We start from the raw sequence: 26,147 nt of genomic DNA, 5'->3' as shown, positions 1-26,147 counted from the left end.
CATTAGTCATTGGGTTTATTTCTTGAGGTTTAAATTTTTTTTATCTCTGCATTGTTGTTTACAAAGCGTGTGACTTCTTGTGTATGATATTTTCCCTGAGGCCAAGGAAACTCACTGCTCTAAAGTACTACTTTAAGGGACAGGGAGCAGCCAGGGTGAGGAGGGAGCCCTTTTTTACCCCATTTTCTTCCCAATTGGTAGTTACAGTCTTGTCTCATCGCTGCAACTCCCATACAGACTTGGGAGAGGTGAAGGTTGAGAGTCGCACCAATGTGTCAGAGGAAACACCGTGCACCTGGCAACCATGTCAGTGTGCACTGCGCTCGCCACAGGAGTCGCTAGTGCCCGATGGGACAAGGACATCCCTGCCGGCCCCCCCGAACTGGTCCGTTTGTTACAACTTGGGAAGCTCATGGGAGACGGTGTGGCCGCATTTTTTTTAATTTATTTTTATTTCACCTTTATTTAACCAGGTAGGCTAGTTGAGAACAAGTTCTCATTTGCAACTGCGACCTGGCCAAGATAAAGCATAGCAGTGTGAACAGACAACACAGAGTTACACATGGAGTAAACAATTAGCAAGTCAATAACACAGTAGAAAAAAATGGGCAGTCTATATACAATGTGTGCAAAAGGCATGAGGAGGTAGGCGAATAATACAATTTTGCAGATTAACACTGGAGTGATAAATGATCAGATGGGCATGTACAGGTAGAGATATTGGTGTGCAAAAGAGCAGAAAAGTAAATAAATAAAAACAGTATAAAAACAGTATGGGAATGAGGTAGGTGAAAAAGGGTGAGCTATTTACCTATAGACTATGTACAGCTGCAGCGATCGGTTAGCTGCTCGGATAGCTGATGTTTGAAGTTGGAGAGGGAGATAAAAGTCTCCAACTTCAGCGATTTTTGCAATTCGTTCCAGTCACATTACCATAACACTGTTTATATAATAGCCTCAGATATGAGGTTTACATCTATTTGTTGTATAAGATGAATGAGTGAGTATGATACTGTTTGTATAATTGTGTAATATGATTTTGGACTGTTTAATGAAGAAAAATACAATTCCCTTTTGATTTGAACTAAATCAGAGGACCGCCCCTGAGCCCAGTTAGGGTCAGACATCCTGGGACAGCCCTCTTCGGCCCTTCCGAATAAAACCCCCACTCTGGTTTTCGATCAGCAGACCAAGCTTACCTCAATTACGACATGGCTAAAGGTTGCAGACCATGTTTTTCTCCATTAGGAGGACAAAGGTTGTAGACCATTGCTGAATCTTTTAACCATACCACGTGGTTAAACTCTTAGACTATCAATACCGACAGAATAAGAACAAGTCTTTGATATTAATTACTAGTCTGCAGCTGGGAATTCGGTACCATTGAACGCGAAGAATGACAACCGCCGAAACATCCACTCTATAACACATGTCACTCTGAACTTGTATTTGCGGACTGTAGTATTTTTGACATTTCAGTAGTATTGACTTGTATTTTTTTGTGGATAATACTGTAGCATTTACTATAGCATTCTGCAGTATACTACACAATTCTATACTAAGTACTACACATGATCGAGGGATACTACAGTGTGTAGTATAGTATTCTACAGTACACTACTGTTTACGACAGAATTCTATAGTAAGTACTGTAATATTCCATAGAAAATTGTAGTATATTTTATGTGGATAGTTCCACCATGATTTCCACAATAAGACAACAACTCAACTTTTACTCCAAATGTTATACAGTACACAATGACAACAACTAGCCGCATGGGCTTTTACTAGAAAGTATAATACTTTTGCTTCATTGTCTAAGTTATGTAACTGGTGATGGCGAGATGCCAAGGCCTAGAATGAATAATGATGACACACACACACCCACTCAATGACAAACTGTGATTTTAATGAGGGTTGGACAATTATAATTGAAAAGGAAGTCTATAAAATGGGTCTATATCTCCTCCTCATACTTTGTATTGTTACAGTATATGCTTGATTGTTTTCAACAAACCCTCTCTGTTCTCTCTCTTTCTCCAGATAGCAGATAACCAGATGTTAGGCTATGGATCCTTCTTCTTGGCTAGTTGCCAGGTCCACTGGCTCTCCAATGACTTTGAAAAGGAAAACCATTCAGGGATGTGACCTTCGGCATGAGAAACATCAAATCCTCCAAGGCATGAATATCATCCCTCAGAATAACTGGAGACGAATTCAGATACTTCCAAGGAATTACATCAAAGTGATCAAAGCTTGTATAGTCCAAGTGGAAACTAAGGACATCTGCATGGAACATCAATTTATAGTCAATATACTGGACCAAACAATGTATTGCTTGAAAAGTGAGTATGAGATATGTCTGATTGTCTATTATCTATCCAATGGCTATTTTCTGTCAGACCAAAGTATTCTGTTTGTGGGCTGAGTCTGAAAGAAGTTTAGAAAAACTGTGCTTGTTAGCTTGAAATGACAAATTAACAATTATTTTACCTGAGACACCTGCCATTTTGTTGTATTATAACAGTAGGAGAGTAGCTGAACTTACGAATCATGAGCTTCCAAAATAATGGAGGCAATGTAAAGGCAAGGGGACAAACAATATAACTTGTCTGGAGGAAGGTCATGAATCAACTGTATAAGGTTGTCTGATGAGATTGCTGTGCTATCCTCAAAAATATATATTTCTTCATGGTGAGGATAAATGCATGAACATCAGATATGATCGCATCCAGAGCAATGAGAGAGATAACTGATGGCTCTTCATTTATTCCAGTGGTTAAATGGAAAGGCTTGGTGCTGAGAGGGTATATTTTACACTGAACAACCAAATCTCTCTCAGCCAGAGGCCATAACTCCACTCCATACTCAGTGCCGTAGACTGCTGTGCCACTCGGGATGCCCAAAAATGCTGTTTCTAAGGAAACACAGGGCTCTATTTTAACAAACCTAACTAACACAATGGTAAATCTTAGAGCTGGCGGCATTATAGGTTCGGGGGTGTCTAAAATATTTTTCACAACTGGAATATGGGTGCAGTAGCGGTGCAAAGGGGCTGAGTTTTGATGAAATAACAAGTTGTGGGTATGTCGAGGATTGGCCCATCACTGGCCAATCAGAACATGTTCCATGGCTAAATATGTGTTTGCTTCAAGTTGTCTATTTATGGTCTTTTATGTATTTAGCTTGTAATCAACTCCAATTCGAATGTTAGTCTGTTATCACCTAGTTCATTAATTAGCCAACCGCATATTTTCTAAATATGTTAAACATGTTTGCAGTCCACATTGTTCTAATTGAATTGACTTCAATATGTAAATACATACTTAAACATGGGCTATAGCATTCACACTGATATAGCGGCTAGGCCTACTGTAAATTGCAGTCTGGACTAACCTCGTCAATAAGCACGATTAATTTCCTTAGGCTACTGATAAGGCCTAAAAAGACAGTATATCAATCTAATCAAATGCTAATAAAAATGAAACAACTTGTTTGAAATAAGCTATGTCTAAATGCAGATACCGGCATCATAATTTCTCCCCGTGGGCCTATAATACAGACAAGGCAACTTAAAGTATGGACGGGTTTACGCACATCCAAACTTTTCACAGGAGCTGGATAAAGATCCAATATAAAAAGAAAGGGGAAATGTCCACTCACCATTATACTGCTCACAAATGGAATGTTTTATACACATCATGGAACCATCTTATTGGCACTTCTCCAGAAATATCAGATGAAATTGCATTGCGTTCGAGCAATGTACATTATCACCATAAACCCATGGATGGTGAATCTTTCTAATTTTGTTATAATTAAATTAAAAACCATCTGTTTTTTAAACCAACAACAATATTTCTAAATAGGATCACTTCTCTCTTTCCATGGCACTGTGGGCACACATAGGCCGGAATGTCTTTACGCATAACATTCGCACATCTATACAAAATACTAGGCTCCTGTCAATTGTATCATTGCCTATGTGCGGGGCAGAAAAAAGAAACACCTGGCATTTATGGTATTATAAGGAGGGCTGAATAGTTTGGAGGAGCTTGTCTTTGGTAATCAGACAAGGGCCACTCTGAAATGGGAATGGATAGCCTATGCACAAGCGAAGTGCAGGTATGTGAATTGTGAATAAAATGTAAAAGCCCTCTCAGTAGATCATTTAAAACCCCTTTATGTATAGGCTACATTTTGCGAATGGCCAGGATAAAACAAGGCACCTATGCGACGCTACTAAACTAGCCTTGAAGAAGGTTAAGGGGAGGGTGTGATATGGAAAGCTTGGTTTTTAATCTAATTAAACGAAATGATGGGAAACCAATCTTGTTTATGTTTCTACTCACTGGACTTCATTTATACGTCAAATTCTGATTTAAATTATATTGATTTGTCAACTAACGTGAAATCAACAACAAATGTCACCATGTCATTGGATTTAGGTTAAAAATTGGATTAAAAAACTACTAAATTCCCTTGTGTTGATTCATTTTTGCAAATCCAATCAGTTTTCCATGTTGATTCTGTCACGCCCTGACCTTAGTATTCTTTGTTTTCTTTATTGTTTTGGTTAGGTCAGGGTGTGACATGGGTGATGTATGTGTTTTTTCGACTGTCTAGGGGTTTTGTAGGTTTATGGTGTCGTTCACTATCTAGGTGTTTCTGTATGTCTATGGTTGCCTAGATTGGTTCTCAATTAGAGGCAGCTTTTTATCGTTGTCTCTAATTGGGAACCATATTTAGGCAGCCATCTTCTTTGGGTATTTTGTGGGTTATTGTCTATGTCTAGTTAGCAGCAGCAGCAGCAGCAGCAGCAGCAGCAGCAGCATTATTATTATAGCTTCACGTTTGTTGTTTTGTATAGTTAAGTGTTCTTCATTAAAGTATGTATTAATCTTACGCTGCGCCTTGGTCTCCTCTGTACAACGAACGTGACAGAATAACCCACCACAAAAGGACCAAGCAGCGTGATAAGGAGGAACAGCGCTTTGTGGAATCGAGGACTCGGGATGAAATACTAGACGGTAAAACATCCTGGACCTGGGAGGAGGTAATGGCAGGGGACAAGACCCTGCCATGGAAGCAGGTGGAGAGGGCACAGGAGGAACGGCGACAGTATATGGGTACAAGGATAGCATGGAAGCCAGAGAGGCAGCCCCAAAACATTTTTTGGGGGGAGCACACGAGGAGTTTGGCTAAGTCAGGTAGGAGACCTGAGCCAACTCCTCATGCTTACCGTGGCGGGCGTCGTACTGGTCAGGCACTGTGTTATGCGGTGGAGAGCACGTTGTCCCCAGTACGCGTGCTTAGCCCGGTGCTCTACATCCCAGCTCCCCGCATCTGCCGGGCTAGGGTGAGGATCCAACCAGGGTAGATGGTGCCAGCCCTGCTCTCCAGACAGCCAGTGCGTTTCCTTGGGCCAGGATATCCTGCGCCGGCGTTGCGCACTGTGTCACCCGTATGTCTGCACAGACCAGTACGTCCTGTGCCTGCGCCCCGCACGTGCCGAGCTTGAGCGACCATCTAGCCAGGACGGGTTGTGCAGGCCATTAGCTCGAGACCTCCAGTGCGTCTTCACGGTCCGGTCTATCCAGTACCACCAGTGCCAACACCACGCACCAGACCTCCAGTACGCCTCCACAGCCCAGTACATCCTGTTCCTCCTCCCCGCACTCACCCTGGGGTGCGTGTCTCCAGCCCGGTACCCCCACCACGCACCAGGCCACCACTGCGCCTCCAGGGTCCAGTACTTCCTGTTCATGCTCCTCGCACTCGCCCTGAGGTGCGTGTCCCCAGCCCGGTACCACCAGTGCCGGCACCACGCACCAGGTCTATAGTGCGCCTCGGCAGTCCAGTATGCCCTGTTCCTCCTCCTCGCCCTGAGGTGCGTGTCCTCGGCCCAGTACCGGCACCACCCATCAGGCTTACAGTGCGCCTCCCCAGTCCAGAGCGTCCGGCAACAGTACCCAGAGCGTCCGGCAACAGTACCCAGTCCGGAGCGTCCGGCAACAGTACCCAGTCCGGAGCGTCCGGCAACAGTACCCAGTCCGGAGCGTCCGGCAACAGTACCCAGTCCGGAGCGTCCGGCAACAGTACCCAGTCCGGAGCGTCCGGCAACAGTACCCAGTCCGGAGCGTCCGGCAACAGTACCCAGTCCGGAACCTACCACGACGGGTCGCTGTCCGGAACCTACCGATCCGCCAGAGTCTCCCTCCAGTCCGGGTCCGCCAGAGTCTCCCTCCAGTCCGGGTCCGCCACTCACTCCAGACTCGACCATCAGTCCAGTGGTGTCCTTTAGTCCGTGGTCGGCGGTGAGGGTTCCCGCTCCAGAGACATTAAGGAAGGATGAAGTGGAGCGGGGTCCACGTCCTGTGCCAGAACCGCAACCTCGGAGTCATGCCCACCCACACCCTTCCATATACGTTTAGGTGTGCGGCCGGGAGTCCACATCTTTGGGCGAGGGGGGGTACTGTCACGCCCTGACCTTAGTATCCTTTGTTTTCTTTATTGTTTTGGTTAGGTCAGGGTGTGACATGGGTGATGTATGTGTTTTTGTACTGTCTAGGGCTTTTGTAGGTTTATGGGGTCGTTTACTATCTAGGTGTTTGTTTGTCTATGGTTGCCTAGATTGATTCTCAATTAGAGGCAGCTGTTTATCATTGTCTCTAATTGGGAGCCATATTTAGGCAGCCATCTTCTTTGGGTATTTTGTGGGTTATTGTCTGCTTAGTTGCCTATGTCTGCACTAGTATTATTATAGCTTCATGTTTGGTTTGTTTTGTATAGTTTAAGTGTTCTTCGTCTTGGTCTCCTCCGTACAACATCACATTGAGTTTTTGTTGTTGAAATAACGTGCAAACCACATTGATTCAACCAGTTTTTGACCAGTGGGTAAATACGAGATTCACGACACAAAAGGCACATCTCTCCTTCCATGCTTATTGTGTGTCTTAACTTTCAATTAGCGCTGCATGAAATTGTCACTTTTCCTCTTGTTTTTAAGGACACACCTCAAATATTGGCTCCCCTCCCACCTCAGCACAAGAAAGCTGATGTTAGACAGGTGTATTGCCGAACCTGGCGGTAGCGCTGGAAAGGGCCAGTGTGCCAGGTTTTGCATGACGTAATTGCAAGCTAATGTGCCTTCGGCAATTGCGCCTCCTTAGCGCCAGCAGAAAATAAAGCCAACAATGAAAATAGCCTTAAAATTTCACGACACAATCAGAATGATTATGCTGTTTTTATGCTTGTTACCTATATAAGGAACAAGAAGTGTGCAGTAATAATGCCTAAAGCCAAACCATTCAAGCCATGGTACTCATTATTGACAAGGCAGTAATGGAATAGCATTTAGCATTACATAAATAACCTGATTAATGTATTTCAGATCATACTAATTGGAATATACAGAGCTCAACAGGCTATCCTAATACTGTACACTCCTTAGGGCACTAATGGAAAAATATCATATCCAGGCTGCATCACATCTGGCCGTGATCGGGAGTCTCATAGGGCGGCACACAAATGGCCAAGCGTCGTCCGGGTTTGACCGGGGTAGGCCATCCATTGTAAGTAATAATTTGTTCTTTAACTGACTTGACTAGTTAAATAAAGGTTAAATAAATACAAATAAAAAATATCAAAACATGTTCAATGTATGAAATGAAGAATGGACATTCATTACTTGGTGAGGTATCAGGTTAATGTTATTGACCTGCACTGCTTGCTTATTGAAGATTGTATTACATTTTACAACTGTTTTTTTTCCACCAAACAATAATTGGCCCTATTTTATTTCACGATTTGTTTGTGCATTAGGGAAAGGTTAATTGGATTTGATTGGAAGTAGCTGGAACTTAACCCAGATTGCGTCTAGTTTGAACAGGCTTTGCAATGTAATTAGGAACGTCATTACAGAGTATGCATGGGTAGTAGATCCCAAACCTATTTTATTACTGTCTGAATATCTCAAAAAATAGAAAAGTGTTTCTCTGTTTGTCCTTATAATGCTGTGTTCATGTAATGTTGGACACTCAGGACCTCTGAGTTCAAATAAGCGTTAGTTATTTGTGTAGAGTTTCCTATTGGTTGATTCTGATTCCTCGCAAGTGGGAAACTTGGAATGCGACACTTCCACCTAAGTTAACAAGTTGGAAATGTCAGAGTTGCCGATATGACGTGAACGTGGCATAAACCTCTACACTACCATGTGCACTGTAGAGTGCCCGTCATGTGGGACATTTCACTTCGCTATCCCCAGCATAATGCCCTTTTCACGTCAAGTCAGAACTCCGAAATGTCCGACTTGCTTACCTAGGAGTCGGATTGTGAGGTTCCCACTTGAGAGGTATCAGAATCAACCAATAGGAAGCTCTAGTCTACGCAAATAACTTCCGTTATATTTAACTTGGAGGTCCCAAGAATCCGACATGAAGTGAACGCAGCATTACACACGTGCCATGTTCAACCAGTTAGCAAATCAAACATTTTCGAATTTCCTGGTTCCAACTAGTACGTGAACCCAGCATTAGCACAAAACACAGATTCTAAATGTTTGCAAATGTTTGTTCATGATGCGAGCGATTCCAAACATGAATTGTTATACAAAATTTCACAAGCTATTAGAACTGTTAACATTGTTTAAAGTTAGGCTACTAAGTATACAGTTGAAGTCAGATGATTACATACACTTATGTTAGAGTCATTAACTAGTTTTCAACCACTCCACAAATTTCTTGTTTACAAACTATAGTTTTGGCAAGCCGGTTAGGACATCTACTTTGTGCATGACACAAGTAATTTTTCCAATAACTGTTAACAGACAGATTATTACACTTATAATTCACTGTATTACAATTCCAGTGGGTCAGAAGTTTACATACACTAAATTGACTGTGCCTTTAAACAGCTTGGAAAATTCCAGAACATGATGTCATGGCTTTAGAAGCTTCTGATAGGCTAATTGACATCATTTGAGTCAATTGGAGGTGTACCTGTGGGTGTATTTCAAGGCCTACCTTCAAACCTCAGCTTGACATCATGGGAAAATCAAAAGAAATCAGCCAAGACATCAGAAAAAAAATTGTAGACTTCCACAAGTCTGGTTCATCCTTGGAAGCAATTTCCAAACATCTGAAGGTACTACGTTCATCTGTACAAACAATAGTACGTAAGTATAAACACCATGGGACCACGCAGTCGTCATACCGCTCAGGAAGGAGACGAGTTTCAGATTTCATCTGACTCATAATGATTCGCACCCCCTGACAAGACCGCCTAGGGTCCACTATCTTACACATTGGTACCTGAGAGGCTTTAGTAGCTGACACATTTTCCAAATAAGGGTCCGTTTTTCTAAGGCCTAAAAAGATACCATATCCAGTTCTGTGAGTACCAATAACATAAGTAAAACAACTTTCGTTACCGGATATTGTTTTACTGGTAATAATTCAATACATTGCCTTTTGATTTCAGCTCTGGCCTGTGAGAGTGGTGTCTCAGCCCAACTGAGCTGGCAAGGACATGGAGAACCCCTCCCCTCCATAAGAAACAAATAGCTTAGGTCAGCTAGCATAAAATATCATTGTCTAATGTGAAAAATATATTTCTTACAACGGCAAAAAAAAGTTAGATCACTTATAGCACAAAAACATTTGATATGATCATTGGTATTCGGCTGAGAGCTTGGGGTGGGTTTTCCAGGGCAAATATTTTGTTCTGGAAGTTTATGAGGCATGAAGGCAAGAAGTCTATCCAGTACAGTTATGTAAAGTGCTCTTAAGTCTCAACTGTACTAGTACAAAAGTGCTAGTAGTGATAGTCGAGAGCTGCCAAACACAAAATATACACAAAGCGGATGATCTAAGATGACAGACTGCTTTCCAATCAATCCTCGCCCTACTGGAATACAGCCTGATGAATTATATTATTTTGTTCCCCTCATATGTAATTACCTCATTAGTCAGTCCCGTTGACATAATGTAAGGCATCAGCAGCTTTACACAGCACTGTGAATGGTGTTTTTAGAGTCAGAATGGATGGACTTCAGAAATCATATAATTTGGCATAATAGGGATGAGGTCAAGTCTGTATCGGCATCCACTCTAATATATGCCTATTCATAGGAGGCACCGCTCCGGGCACAGAAGCAAAGCTGTCTAAGAGCTTGTGATGTTCACATGCAACAATGACACCTGCAATGTAACCAATGTAAACTGCCCCTTCACTATTGCTGACAACCCTCATATGCAAATAAAGCGTTGCTGGAGTTTGTGTTGAAGCTTGTGTAATTCCTTGAAGTTGGGTATCACTGTATCGGCTCAGAGTAAATATTAAATAAACAACTGAGCCAAGACATTCGCTTTACTAAAAACAAGTGTTTACCTGAATACACGTAATCTGCCTAATTCAGTAGGTGTAGTTTCTCCTCCACAATGCAGATACAGTACAGTAGACTACATCACTGGACCCGTACAGTAATATGATGTAACGAGCCTTCTGCATAGCGTAGAGAACATGCACATGCATAATCACTTGTTTAAAAAATGACCTACCTTGTTGAGCAGGTCGTAGGATACCTTTTCATAAAACCCTCACAAGGGTAGTATAGCTTACCCTCTGTCAAATCCTCTATTTTACGAATGAATCACGTTCTTAATAAAATTTTCCCAAATGCCTCCTTTCGGGATTGTGACGGTTGGAGTAAATGTAGGTATGTGTTATCGCTACTTCCTCGCATGGTCTTTAGATTTCTTAATAATTTATCTACATATTGAGCTGTGAAATATTTGCTGCGATTGGCACAGTATGCTGCGCTATGGACTTTCAAAGTCAATCACACAGGTTCATTGGCAATTGGAGCTCCCACCCCTATAACGCGGATTGGCTCATTATGTTTGATTGACATTCATTTTTAACGTAACTGCACCGATGTTCACATACTGGAAGACAGATTGTAAACTCACAGGGTGCAGGTTGTTGCTACAGATGGTTACATTCCATATTTTATTATATGTATCCACGATGTATGCAGACATTTTCTGAGCAATACATATTTTCTAATCACCTCGGATAATTGGAGGGAAATTACGTTTTATGATATTGTAGCGATCCTCGCTATATGAGTCACGTTACAATTCCCATCAAATAAATAATTATATTTGCGCGATGCGTAGGGTGTTTGCCTTTCACCCCAGCGACCCCCGGTTCGCTTCCCTGACCTACCGGTCGTTACTATAACTACATAGGCCCTATAGGTGTACTTGCAACAATACCTGTTTGTGTTATTACACAATTACATTTATCATGTATATGATTTACAAAAAAACAACAAAAATATATGGGGTTAGAATAGGCTTAATGCAAATTGTGAGTTTAGCATTGTTGTACATGTGCAATTTATTGGCCACACTTGAATTGCACTGTACTTAGATGGGAATTATTACAGTGTTATAATAGCATTGCCAATAATACAATGAAATCGGATAGGCTATTCCAGACCCAACCCAGGTATCCCCATGTGACAGAGCAAAAGTAGCACCCTGTCACATAAACCTATAACATAGTTACTCAAGATAACAAACTCTTTTCATTATCCACAAGCAGGAGAATTCCATTAAGTGTATAGACTTCAACAATCTATAAAGACATTTCTTCTAAATATAATTTTATCTTGCTTGTGAAAAAGGCCATCATAATCACTCCCCTCCAAATCCTCCCACTCCTATGTAATAATCGAAAGGCCCATATCTATGCTGTGAATATGAAGTGGAGGGTGATTGGTAGGAGGCTATCTGACTTCAGAGGTTTTCTGCTTTATTTTACAGTTGCCTAGCAACAGTCTGATCTGTAGAAAGTGAAGCAGAGATGTGGGGAAAAAACTGTTAAGAGCTGATGGTCTTTAGTTAACAAGTTGTTGACTCCAGGGCCGTTTGAAATGTTTTTATTTAGTCGGAATTTAGAATATTTCAAGAACCTCTGTATATTAATTGTTGTTTCTTACTTTTTTTATGTAGCACCTTGAGAGGAGATATGCATGAATTAAGCTACTCTTTGGATATGTGCTATTCAAAGGCAATACATTATACTACTGTATCATATGCTTGTATTACGCATGCCTCTTCATTCATCACAGCCAAAAACATAGTAAAGCTCTTATTCCAACACAATTTATTGGCCACACTTGAGGCTGAAAAGATTTGTCATCCATGCTCAGATCCTCAAAAAGTTCTATAGCTGCACCATTAAGAGCATTTTGACTGGCTGCATCACTGCTTGGTTTGGCAGCTGCTTGGCATCCAACCACAAGGCGCTACAGAGGGTAGTGTGTGTGGCACTGGAGCCGAACTCCTTGCTATCGAGGTCCTCTATACCAGGCGGTGTCACAAGAAAGCCCTAAGTCATTGACTGTTCTCTCTGCTACCGCACGGCAAGCAGTACCGATGCACGAGTCTGGAACCAACAGGGCCCTGAACAGCCTCAAGCAATAAGACTGCTAAATAGTTTGTTAAATAGTTAACCAAATAGATACGCAGACTTTCTGCATTGACCCTTTTGCACTAACTTTTTTTGACTCATCATATACGCTTCTGCTACTGTTTATTATCTATCCTGTTGCCTAGTCACTTTATTCCTAGCTACAGTTGAAGTCGGAAGTTTACATATACTTAGGTTGGAGTCATTAAAACTCATTTTTCAACCATTCCACACATTTCTTGTTAACAAACTATAGTTTTGGCCATTCGGGTTAGGACATCTACTTTGTGCATGACACAAGTCATTTTTCCAATAATTGTTTACAGACAGATTATTTCACTTATAATTCACTGTATGACAATTCCAGTGGGTCAAAAGTGTTAAATGCACTAACTTGACTGTGCCTTTAAACAGCTTGGAAAATTCCAGAAAATTATGTCATGGTTTTAGAAGCTTCTGATAGGCTAATTGACATCTTTTCAGTCAATCGGAGGTGTACATGTGGATGTATTTCAAGGCCTACCTTCAAACTCAGTGCCTCTTTGCTTGACATCATGGGAAAATCAAAAGAAATCAGCCAAGACCTCAGAAAAATAATTGTAGACCTCCACAAGTCTGGTTCATCCTTGGGAGCAATTTCTAAACACCTAAAGGTACCACGTTCATCTGTACAAGCAATAGTATGCAAGTATAAACACCATGGGACAACGCAGCCGCCATTATACCGCTCAGGGAGGAGACGTGTTCTGTCTCCTAGGGATGAACGTACTTTCGTGCGAAAAGTCCAAGTCAATCCCAGAACAACAGCAAAGGACCTTGTCAAGATGCTGGAGGAAACAGGTACAAAGTATCTATATCCACAGTAAAACAAGTCTTTGTCGACATAACCTGAAAGGCCATTCAGCAAGGAAGAAGCCACTGTTCCAAAACCACCGTAAAAAAAACAACTATGGTTTGCAACTGCACATGGGGACAAGATTGTACGTTTTGGAGAAATGTCCTCTGGTCTGATGAAACAAAAATAGAACTGTTTGGTCATAATGGAGGAAAAAAGGGGGAGATTGCAAGCCGAAGAACACCATCCCAACCGTGAAGCACGGGGGTGGCAGATGTGTTGTGGGGGTGCTTTGCTGCAGGAGGGACTGGTGCACTTCACAAATAGATGGCATTATGAGAAAGTAAAATTATGTGGATATATTAAAGCAACATCTCAAGACATCTGTCAGGAAGTTGAAGCTTGGTTGCAAATGGGTCTTCCAAATGGACAATGACCCCAAGCATACTTCCAAAGTTGTGGTGAAATGGCTAAAGGACAACAAAGTCAAAGTAATTTGTAAGTCGCTCTGGATAAGAGCGTCTGCTAAATGACTTAAATGTAAATGTAAATGTAAGGTATTGGAGTGGTCATCAGAAAGCCCTGACCTCAATCCTATAGAAAATGTGTGGGCAGAACTGAAAAACGTGTGCAAGCAAGGAGGCCTACAAACCTGACTCAGTTACACCAGGTCTGTCAGGAGGAATGGGCCTAAATTCACCCAACTTATTGTGGAAAGCTTGTGGAAGGCTACCCGAAACGTTTGACCCAAGTTAAACAATTTAAATACAATGCTACCAAATACTAATTGGGTGTATGTAAACTTCTGACCCACTGGGAATGTGATAAAAGAAATAAAATGAAATAAATAAATTCTCTCTACTATTGTTCTGACATTTCACATTCTTAAAATAAAGTGGTGATCCTAACTGACCTAAGACAGATAATATTTGCTAGGATTAAATGTCAGGAATTGTGAAAAACACCTTAGCCAAATAAATGTATTTGGCTAAGGTGTATGTAAACTTCTGACTTCAACTGTATATGTACAGTACATATCAATCTCAGTTACCTCATTACCAGGCACATCGACTCTGTACTGGTACCCCGTGTATATAGCCAAGTTATCGTTACTAATCGTGTATTTATTATTACTTTTATAAATTGCATGCTATTACTTTTCGTTTATTTATATTTTTCTTTCTCTCCACATTGTTGGGAAGGGCCCCTAAGCATTTCACTGTTAGTCTACACCTGTTGTTGACAAAACATGACAATTTTATTTCATTTTAGATGAGACTGAAATCGTCCACTGCTGACCAAGAGCTGTCGAACAGTTATCCTCAAATGAAATGATCGGCATCACAGCCTCATGCCCTTTCTTCTCTGTCTTTACATCACTTTCACTCAGTGGCAGACTTACCATTAGGCAACTAATGCAATTACCTGGGGCCTCACACCATCAGTGGGCCTCGTGAACTTGGCATAATTAGTTTAATTATACAGTGTTTATGTGTGCTATTTAGCAAAATTCTCCGTTTCCGTTTCCTTCCTCTGAATTTGGCTCTAGCTTTTGAATGGTTGGGGCTATTAGTTATTACGACCCCATTCCTGAAAGCTATGACTCTCAGGAAAACGTACATGTCTTGTCTACTATTTCCTTCTACGATGCGCACAAGCCGCGCAGGACACTAGAAGGGACTGTGCTCGTTCTACAAACAATTATTACCTGATGATCTTCCCTGATGATTTCTTGAACTTTCCAATACCTTTTTGAGGCATTCTTCTTTCCAATATTCAAGCTAATTTAAATAAAAATCTTATTAGCCTTATGCAGTTTGTATTTGTGCTAGAACGGTAAAAAAGTCGATAAAATTAAGAAGAAAAATATCGGTATTGATCGATATTGCAAAGACAAAATCAGGTATGGGTGTCGGGTGTCATGAATCCCTAACTTGATAGTGCTATAAACAGATTGAATCTGTAGAAATTATAATGGACCTACAGTACAGTGCCTAATGAAAGTCTACACACAACTTGCACAGTCTGAAAGGGGATTAAGTTTGTTTTTTCCTACAGATCTACACAACCTGTACTCTACATTTTCAAAGTGAATGAAAATCATAGAAGCATTTCCAAATTAATTGTATTCCTTTGTCCAGCGGACTACCAAAACGCAACAGGCAGTAGCCGCAGGAGATGAGGTGGAGTCCTGTTGAAATTGAGGCGAAGAAAACCCTTCATTCTATAGGCAAATGTCCAGTCACTCGAGAATAAGATGGATGAGCTTTATTTGAGAGTATCCTATCAGAGATTTGAAAAGCTGCAATATTAAATGTCTTACGGAAACGTGGCTGGATGATGACGCTATGCACGTAGTACTCGGTGGATACTCCATGCAGCGGCAGGATCGGCTTTGGGGAAGTCAAAAGAATGTGGAGTGTGTTTTTTCATAAATAACAACTGGTGTGGTGCTTCAAGTGTGAAGGAAATGTCAAGCTTTTGCTCAACTGATAAAGAATACTTAATGGTAAGCTGCAGACCCTTTTATCAACCAAAAGAGTTCTCATCCATAACCATCACAGCTGTCTACATCCCTCCACAAGCCAACACCACTCTGGCACTCAACAAACTGTATGGGGCCATAAACAAACAAGAAACCGCTTACCCAGAAGGAATACCAGGGAGTGTTCTCAAAACATGCGCAGACCAGATGGCAAGTGTCTTCACAGACATTCTCAATCTCACCTTGTCCCAGTCTGTAATCCCAACATGTTTCAAGCTGACCATCATTGTCCCTGTTCCCAAGATCTCCAAGGTAACCTGCCTAAATGACTATCACCCTGTATTACTCGCATCTGTAATTATGAAGTGCTTTGAAAGGCTGGTCATGACACACGTCAACACCATCATCCCAGACACCCTAGACCCACTCCAATTCGAATACCTCCCCAACAGATCCAAGATGACGCAATCTCAATTGTACTTCACACTGCTCTCTCCCACCTGTGAGAATGCTGTTCATAGACTACAGGTCAGCATTCAACACCATAGTCCCCTCCAAGCTCAACAGCAAGCTAGGGACCTTTGGGACTGAACCCCTCCATCTGCAACTGGATCCTGAACTTCCTGACTGGTCGGCCCCAGGTGGTGAGGGTAGGCAATTACTCCTCCGCCATGCTGACCCCCAACACGGGTGTCCCTCAGGGGTGTGTGCTTATTCCCTCCTGTACTCCTAATTCATCCACAACTGCGTGGCCATGCACAACTCCAACACCATCATCAAATTTGATGATGACACAGCAGTGGTAGGCCTGATCACCGACCACAAGGAGTCCGCCTACAAGGAGGAGATCAGAGACTTAGCAGTGTGGTGCCAGGACAACAACCTCGCCCTCATCATCATTAAGACCAAGGAGCTGACTGTGGACGATAGGAGAAATAGGGAGAGCACACCCCCATCCTCATCAACAGGGCTGTTGTGGAGCGGGTCAAGAACTTCAAATTCCTTGGCGTCCACATCACTAAGGACTTAACATAGTCCACACACACCCGCACAGTCATGCAGAGGCTGAAAAGATTTGACAGCTGCATCACCGCTTGGTATGGCAAATGCACTGCCCTTAACTGCAAAACGCTACAAAGGGTGGTGCGGACAGCCCAGTACATCACTGGGGCTGAGCTCCCTGCCATCCAGGACCTCTATACCAAAGACTCCAGCCATCCAAGCCATAGACTGTTCACTCTGCTATCATCCGACAAATGGTACTTAAGCATCGGCCCTCAGACCAAAAGGCTCAGAGACAGCTTCTACCCCCAAGACAAAAGACTGCTATGTAGCCAGACTGTTAAATAGTCAATTAATGGTACCCAAACTATCTGCACTGGCTCTATGCACACTCACTAGACTATATATACACACCATATACACACACACTCACACACACTACATTGACACTCCCACACAAAACCCACACATATAACACACACACACACACACATGCATATTGACACAATACAAACACACATACACACACAATACACACACACACACGCACACACGCACACACTCATCATTCGCTGCTGCTTGTCTGTTCTTTATTACACTCTTACTCATAGGGCGGCGCACAATTGGCCCAGCATCATCCGGGTTGGGGAAAGGTTTGGCCAGAGTAGACCATCATTGTAAAATAAGAACTTGTTCTTATACTTATACTTGTTCTTGTACTTAATAACTGACTTGCCTACTTAAATAAAGGGTCAATAAAAAATAAAAAATATATATTTTTATTATCTATCCTGATGCCTAGTCACTTTACCCTGCCTTAATGTACATATCTATCTATCTCAAACACCTCGTACCTCTGCACATTGATCTGGTACTGGTACTCCCTGTATATAGCTCCACATTGATCTGGTACTGGTACTCCCTGTATATAGCTTGACATTGATCTGGTACAGGTACTCCCTGTATATAGCTCTATTCTTGTGTATTTTGTTTTATTCCTCGTGTTACTATTTTAAACTCTGTTTTGTTGGGAAGGGCTCTGTAGCAAGCATTTCACAGCAAAGTCTACACCATATGTATTCGGCCAGTTTGACAAATAAAAATTCACCCAACTTATTGTGGGAAGCTTGTGGAAGGCTACCCGAAACGTTTGACCCAAGTTAAACAATTTAAAGGCAATGCTACAAAATACTAATTGAGTGTATGTAAACTTCTGACCCACTGGGAATGTGATGAAAGAAATAAAAGCTGAAATAAATCATTCTCTCTACTATTACTCTGACATTTCACATTCTTAAAATAAAGTGGTGATCCTAACTGACCTAAGACAGATAATATTTGCTAGGATTAAATGTCAGGAATTGTGAAAAACACCTTAGCCAAATAAATGTATTTGGCTAAGGTGTATGTAAACTTCTGACTTCAACTGTATATGTACAGTACATATCAATCTCAGTTACCTCATTACCAGGCACATCGACTCTGTACTGGTACCCCGTGTATATAGCCAAGTTATCGTTACTAATCGTGTATTTATTATTACTTTTATAAATTGCATGCTATTACTTTTCGTTTATTTATATTTTTTCTTTCTCTCCACATTGTTGGGAAGGGCCCCTAAGCATTTCACTGTTAGTCTACACCTGTTGTTGACAAAACATGACAATTTTATTTCATTTTAGATGAGACTGAAATCGTCCACTGCTGACCAAGAGCTGTCGAACAGTTATCCTCAAATGAAATGATCGGCATCACAGCCTCATGCCCTTTCTTCTCTGTCTTTACATCACTTTCACTCAGTGGCAGACTTACCATTAGGCAACTAATGCAATTACCTGGGGCCTCACACCATCAGTGGGCCTCGTGAACTTGGCATAATTAGTTTAATTATACAGTGTTTATGTGTGCTATTTAGCAAAATTCTCCGTTTCCGTTTCCTTCCTCTGAATTTGGCTCTAGCTTTTGAATGGTTGGGGCTATTAGTTATTACGACCCCATTCCTGAAAGCTATGACTCTCAGGAAAACGTACATGTCTTGTCTACTATTTCCTTCTACGATGCGCACAAGCCGCGCAGGACACTAGAAGGGACTGTGCTCGTTCTACAAACAATTATTACCTGATGATTTCCCTGATGATTTCTGGAACTTTCCAATACCTTTTGAGGCATTCTTCTTTCCAATATTCAAGCTAATTTAAATAAAAATCTTATTAGCCTTATGCATAGAAAGTTTGCAGTTTGTATTTGTGCTAGAACGGTAAAAAAGTCGATAAAATTAAGAAGAAAAATATCGGTATTAATCGATATTGCAAAGACAAAATCAGGTATGGGTGTCGGGTGTCATGAATCCCTAACTTGATAGTGCTATAAACAGATTGAATCTGTAGAAATTATAATGGACCTACAGTACAGTGCCTAATGAAAGTCTACACACAACTTGCACAGTCTGAAAGGGGATTAAGTTTGTTTTTTCCTACAGATCTACACAACCTGTACTCTACATTTTCAAAGTGAATGAAAATCATAGAAGCATTTCCAAATTAATTGTATTCCTTTGTCCAACGGACTACCAAAACGCAACAGGCAGTAGCCGCAGGAGATGGGGTGGAGTCCTGTTGAAATTGAGGCGAAGAAAACCCTTCATTCTATAGGCAAATGTCCAGTCACTCGAGAATAAGATGGATGAGCTTTATTTGAGAGTATCCTATCAGAGATTTGAAAAGCTGCAATATTAAATGTCTTACGGAAACGTGGCTGGATGATGACGCTATGCACGTAGTACTCGGTGGATACTCCATGCAGCGGCAGGATCGGCTTTGGGGAAGTCAAAGAATGTGGAGTGTGTTTTTTCATAAATAACAACTGGTGTGGTGCTTCAAGTGTGAAGGAAATGTCAAGCTTTTGCTCAACTGATAAATAATACTTAATGGTAAGCTGCAGACCCTTTTATCGACCAAAAGAGTTCTCATCCATAACCATCACAGCTGTCTACATCCCTCCACAAGCCAACACCACTCTGGCACTCAACAAACTGTATGGGGCCATAAACAAACAAGAAACCGCTTACCCAGAAGGAATACCAGGGAGTGTTCTCAAAACATGCGCAGACCAGATGGCAAGTGTCTTCACAGACATTCTCAATCTCACCTTGTCCCAGTCTGTAATCCCAACATGTTTCAAGCTGACCATCATTGTCCCTGTTCCCAAGATCTCCAAGGTAACCTGCCTAAATGACTATCACCCTGTATTACTCGCATCTGTAATTATGAAGTGCTTTGAAAGGCTGGTCATGACACACGTCAACACCATCATCCCAGACACCCTAGACCCACTCCAATTCGAATACCTCCCCAACAGATCCAAGATGACGCAATCTCAATTGTACTTCACACTGCTCTCTCCCACCTGTGAGAATGCTGTTCATAGACTACAGGTCAGCATTCAACACCATAGTCCCCTCCAAGCTCAACAGCAAGCTAGGGACCTTTGGGACTGAACCCCTCCATCTGCAACTGGATCCTGAACTTCCTGACTGGTCGGCCCCAGGTGGTGAGGGTAGGCAATTACTCCTCCGCCATGCTGACCCCCAACACGGGTGTCCCTCAGGGGTGTGTGCTTATTCCCCTCCTGTACTCCTAATTCATCCACAACTGCGTGGCCATGCACAACTCCAACACCATCATCAAATTTGATGATGACACAGCAGTGGTAGGCCTGATCACCGACCACAAGGAGTCCGCCTACAAGGAGGAGGTCAGAGACTTAGCAGTGTGGTGCCAGGACAACAACCTCGCCCTCATCATCATTAAGACCAAGGAGCTGACTGTGGACGATAGGAGAAATAGGGGAGAGCACACCCCCATCCTCATCAACAGGGCTGTTGTGGAGCGGGTCAAGAACTTCAAATTCCTTGGCGTCCACATCACTATGGACTTAACATAGTCCACACACACCCGCACAGTCATGCAGAGGCTGAAAAGATTTGACAGCTGCATCACCGCTTGGTATGGCAAATGCACTGCCCTTAACTGCAAAACGCTACAAAGGGTGGTGCGGACAGCCCAGTACATCACTGGGGCTGAGCTCCCTGCCATCCAGGACCTCTATACCAAAGACTCCAGCCATCCAAGCCATAGACTGTTCACTCTGCTATCATCCGACAAATGGTACTTAAGCATCGGCCCTCAGACCAAAAGGCTCAGAGACAGCTTCTACCCCCAAGACAAAAGACTGCTATGTAGCCAGACTGTTAAATAGTCAATTAATGGTACCCAAACTATCTGCACTGGCTCTATGCACACTCACTAGACTATATATACACACCATATACACACACACTCACACACACTACATTGACACTCCCACACAAAACCCACACATATAACACACACACACACACACATGCATATTGACACAATACAAACACACATACACACACAATACACACACACACACGCACACACGCACACACTCATCATTCGCTGCTGCTTGTCTGTTCTTTATTACACTCTTACTCATAGGGCGGCGCACAATTGGCCCAGCATCATCCGGGTTGGGGAAAGGTTTGGCCAGAGTAGACCATCATTGTAAAATAAGAACTTGTTCTTAATAACTGACTTGCCTACTTAAATAAAGGGTCAATAAAAAATAAAAAATATATATTTTTATTATCTATCCTGATGCCTAGTCACTTTACCCTGCCTTAATGTACATATCTATCTATCTCAAACACCTCGTACCTCTGCACATTGATCTGGTACTGGTACTCCCTGTATATAGCTCCACATTGATCTGGTACTGGTACTCCCTGTATATAGCTTGACATTGATCTGGTACAGGTACTCCCTGTATATAGCTCTATTCTTGTGTATTTTGTTTTATTCCTCGTGTTACTATTTTAAACTCTGTTTTGTTGGGAAGGGCTCTGTAGCAAGCATTTCACAGCAAAGTCTACACCATATGTATTCGGCCAGTTTGACAAATAAAAATTCACCCAACTTATTGTGGGAAGCTTGTGGAAGGCTACCCGAAACGTTTGACCCAAGTTAAACAATTTAAAGGCAATGCTACAAAATACTAATTGAGTGTATGTAAACTTCTGACCCACTGGGAATGTGATGAAAGAAATAAAAGCTGAAATAAATCATTCTCTCTACTATTACTCTGACATTTCACATTCTTAAAATAAAGTGGTGATCCTAACTGACCTAAGACAGATAATATTTGCTTGGATTAAATGTCAGGAATTGTGAAAAACACCGTAGCCAAATAAATGTATCTGGCTAAGGTGTATGTAAACTTCTGACTTCAACTGTATATGTACAGTACATATCAATCTCAGTTACCTCATTACCAGGCACATCGACTCTGTACTGGTACCCCGTGTATATAGCCAAGTTATCGTTACTAATCGTGTATTTATTATTACTTTTATAAATTGCATGCTATTACTTTTCGTTTATTTATATTTTTTCTTTCTCTCCACATTGTTGGGAAGGGCCCCTAAGCATTTCACTGTTAGTCTACACCTGTTGTTGACAAAACATGACAAATACAATTTTATTTCATTTTAGATGAGACTGAAATCGTCCACTGCTGACCAAGAGCTGTCGAACAGTTATCCTCAAATGAAATGATCGGCATCACAGCCTCATGCCCTTTGAAGAGGAAAAAGAAGAAGAAAAATATCGGTATTGATCGATAAAAAAAAAAAATCAGGTATGGGTGTCGGCCCAGAATTTATACATCATGAATCCCTAACTTGATAGTGCTATAAACAGATTGAATATGTAGAAATTATAATGGACCTACAGTACAGTGCCTAATGAAAGTCTACACACAACTTGCACAGTCTGAAAGGGGATTAAGTTTGCTTTTTTCCTACAGATCTACACAACCTGTACTCTACATTTTCAAAGTGAATGAAAATCATAGAAGCATTTCCAAATTAATTGTATTCCTTTGTCCAACGGACTACCAAAACGCAACAGGCAGTAGCCGCAGGAGATGAGGTGGAGTCCTGTTGAAATTGAGGCGAAGAAAAAAACGGGCTGATGTGGTACTGGTACTCCCTGTATATAGCTTGAAATTGATCTGGTACAGGTACTCCCTGTATATAGCTCTATTCTTGTGTATTTTGTTTTATTCCTTGTGTTACTATTTTAAACTCTGCTTTGTTGGGAAGGGCTCTGTAGCAAGCATTTCACAGCAAAGTCTACACCATATGTATTCGGCCAGTTTGACAAATAAAATGTGATTTTGATTTGAGTCCCTGCCGGTGACAAGCATACCCATAACATGATGTTGCCACTACAATAGTCAATTTTATTTTTAGGCAACAAAATGTGAATAGTGTGCAAGTGTAACGGATGTGAAACGGCTAGCTTAGTTAGCGGTGCGCGCTAAATAGAGTTTCAATCGGTGACGTCACTTGCTCTGAGACCTTGAAGTAGTAGTTCCCCTTGCTCTGCAAGGGCCGTGGCTTTTGTGGATTGATGGGTAACGATGCTTTGTGGGTGACTGTTGTTGATGTGTGCAGAGGGTCCTTGGTTCGCGCCCGGGTATGGGCGAGTGACGGTCTAAAGTTATACTGTTACACAAGGGATGTTTAGACTTTCAGTAGTGACTGTATTTATTGAAAATAACTGCCCTTTTTCTCAAAAATTGCCTTTAACCTAAAAATCTGTGTAGTCCTCCGATTAATTTTAAATCCTGATGTGGCCCTCAAGCAAAAATTACTGCCCACCCCTATTCTATGTTTAATATTTATTTATTTAGTTGAACCTTTATTTAACTAGGCAAGTCAGTTAAAAACAAATTCTTATTTACAGTGACGGCCTACCAAAAGGCAAAAGGCCTCCTGCGGGGACGGGGGCTGGGATTAAAAATGTCAAGATTAAATATAAATATAGGACAAAACACACATCACGATGAGAGACAACACAACACTACATAAAGAGAGACCTAAGACAACAAGATAGCAAGGCAGCAACACATGACAACACAGCATGGTAGCAGCACAACATGGTAGCAGCACAAAACATGGTACGAACATTATTAGGTACAGACAACAGCACAAAGGGTAAGAAGGTAGAGACAAAAACACATCACGAAAAGCAGCCACAACTGTCAGTAAAAGTGTCCATGATTGAGTCTTTGAATTAAGAGAATGAGAAACTGTCCAGTTTGAGTGTTTTTTGCAGCTCTTTCCAGTCGTTAGCTGCAGTGAACTTAAACGAGGAGCGACCCAGGGATGTGTGTGCTTTGGGGACCTTTAACAGAATGTGACTGGCAGAATGGATGTGTAAGTGGAGGATGAGGGCTGCAGTAGATATCTCAGATAGGGGGAAGTGAGAGAGTTTTAATAAATAAGCATCAACCAGTGGGTCTTGCAACAGTAATGATGGCGCCGACAGAGATGGGCGCCTCGCTTCGCGTTCTTAGGAAGCTATGCAGTATTGTGTTTTTTTAATGTATTATTACATACATATTACACTGTTACCCCAGAAAATCTTAAGTCTTATTACATACAGCTGGGGAGAACTATTGGATATAAGAGCAATGCCAACTTACCAATATTACGACCAGGAATACAACTTTCCCGAAGCGGATCCTCTGTTTGGACCACCACCCAGGACAATGGATCGGATCCCAGTAGGCAACCCAAAACGACGGCGCCGCAGAAGGGGCAGATGGAGCAGTCTTCTGGTCAGGCCCCGTCGACGGACACATTGCTCACTGCTCCCGAGTATACTACTCGCCAATGTCCAGTCTCTTGACAACAAGGTAGACGAAATTCGAGCAAGTGTTGCCTTCCAGAGAGACATCAGAGATTGTAACATTCTCTGTTTCACGGAAACATGGCTCACTCGGGATACGTTTTCAGAGTCAGTACAGCCACCCAGCTTCTTCATGCATCGCGCCGACAGAAACAAACATCTCTCTGGTAAGAAGAGGGGCGGGGGGGTATGCCTTATGAATAACGTGTCATGGTGTGATCATAACAACATAGAAGAACTCAAGTCCTTTTGTTCACCTGACCTAGAATTCCTTACAATCAAATGCCGACCGCATTATCTACCAAGAGAATTCTCTTTGATTATAATCACAGTCGTGTATATTCCCCCCTAAGCAGGCTCCTCGACTACCCTGAAAAGTCGATATCTATAACATATATCTAGTTAACAGAAGAAAGGAAGACAAAATAAGGACAAAAGAAGGACAGAAGAAAAAGGAAAAGAAAGAGGACAACAAAGTGAAACAGTCAGCACTTCTATTGCAACTTCGTATTTCGTCGTCCTAACGTAGTCTACACTGCTATCTGCCCAGCAGCTACCCAGCTAGCAAACGTCCACCGTCTACCGAATAGCAGCACTGTAGAAACTATTACACTCAACTGAACGACTTCATTAGTGTAGTGTTAGCTAGCTACATAGTTGTCTTTGCTGTCTTCGTATCCAAGATAATTGTGTAGTTTAGAGCGTGTAGTCTTAGAGTGATTATTTTAATTTACCGAGGTTAGCTAGCCAGCTATTTGTCGTCCTTAACGTAGGAGACACTGCTAGCTAGCCAACAGCTAGCCAACGTCTACTGAATAGAACTTCCGCACTCAACAACCCGGTCGCATTCCGCTTCACTCCACAGGTAGTATCACATTTTCATTTCATTTCATTACAGCACAACGGTTTGATTTGTTTGATCGTAGCTAGCTACATAGCTAGCTACATAGCCGTCTGTGTATCAAAGATAATTGTGTAGTCTAGAGCGATTTTCTAGGTTAGCTAGCCAGCTATTGTCGTTCTTTTAACGCAACGTAACGTAATCAACACTGCTAGCTAGCCAGCTAGCCCCGAATAGCAGCACTGTAGAAACTATTACACTCAACGGAACGACTTGATTAGTGTAGTGTCAACAACGCAGCCACTGCCAGCTAGCCTACAAAGTCAACAACGCAGCCACTGCCAGCTAGCCTACTTCAGCAGTACTGTATCATTTTAATCATTTTAGTCAATAAGATTCTTGCTACGTAAGCTTAACTTTCTGAACATTCGAGACGTGTAGTCCACTTGTCATTCCAATCTCCTTGCATTAGCGTAGCCTCTTCTGTAGCCTGTCAACTATGTGTCTGTCTATCCCTGTTCTCTCCTCTCTGCACAGACCATACAAACGCTCCACACCGCGTGGCCGCGGCCACCCTAATCTGGTGGTCCCAGCGCGCACGACCCACGTGGAGTTCCAGGTCTCTGGTAGCCTCTGGAACTGCCGATCTGCGGCCAACAAGGCAGAGTTCATCTCAGCCTATGCCTCCCTCCAGTCCCTCGACTTCTTGGCACTGACGGAAACATG

At 42.1% G+C, this 26,147-nt stretch overlaps 1 protein-coding gene across 1 annotated transcript in view; it reads right to left on the bottom strand.

Moving 5' to 3' along the window:
* Positions 1-10,805, bottom strand: part of LOC118359149 (leucine-rich repeat-containing protein 7-like) — a 225,930-nt gene extending 215,125 nt beyond the window's left edge. The window contains exon 1 of the mRNA XM_035737450.2: positions 10,560-10,805. The gene's annotated coding sequence lies outside the window, so the exon portion shown is untranslated. The remainder of the gene's footprint in view (positions 1-10,559) is intronic.
* Between the last annotated feature and the right edge of the window lie 15,342 nt (positions 10,806-26,147).

This window comes from Oncorhynchus keta, chromosome 26 (assembly GCF_023373465.1).
Source record: "Oncorhynchus keta strain PuntledgeMale-10-30-2019 chromosome 26, Oket_V2, whole genome shotgun sequence".
In the NCBI taxonomy this organism is placed as follows: Eukaryota; Metazoa; Chordata; class Actinopteri; order Salmoniformes; family Salmonidae; genus Oncorhynchus; species Oncorhynchus keta.
The sequence above is the reverse complement of the archived record's forward strand: the minus strand, read 5'-3'. Positions and strand labels throughout refer to the sequence as shown.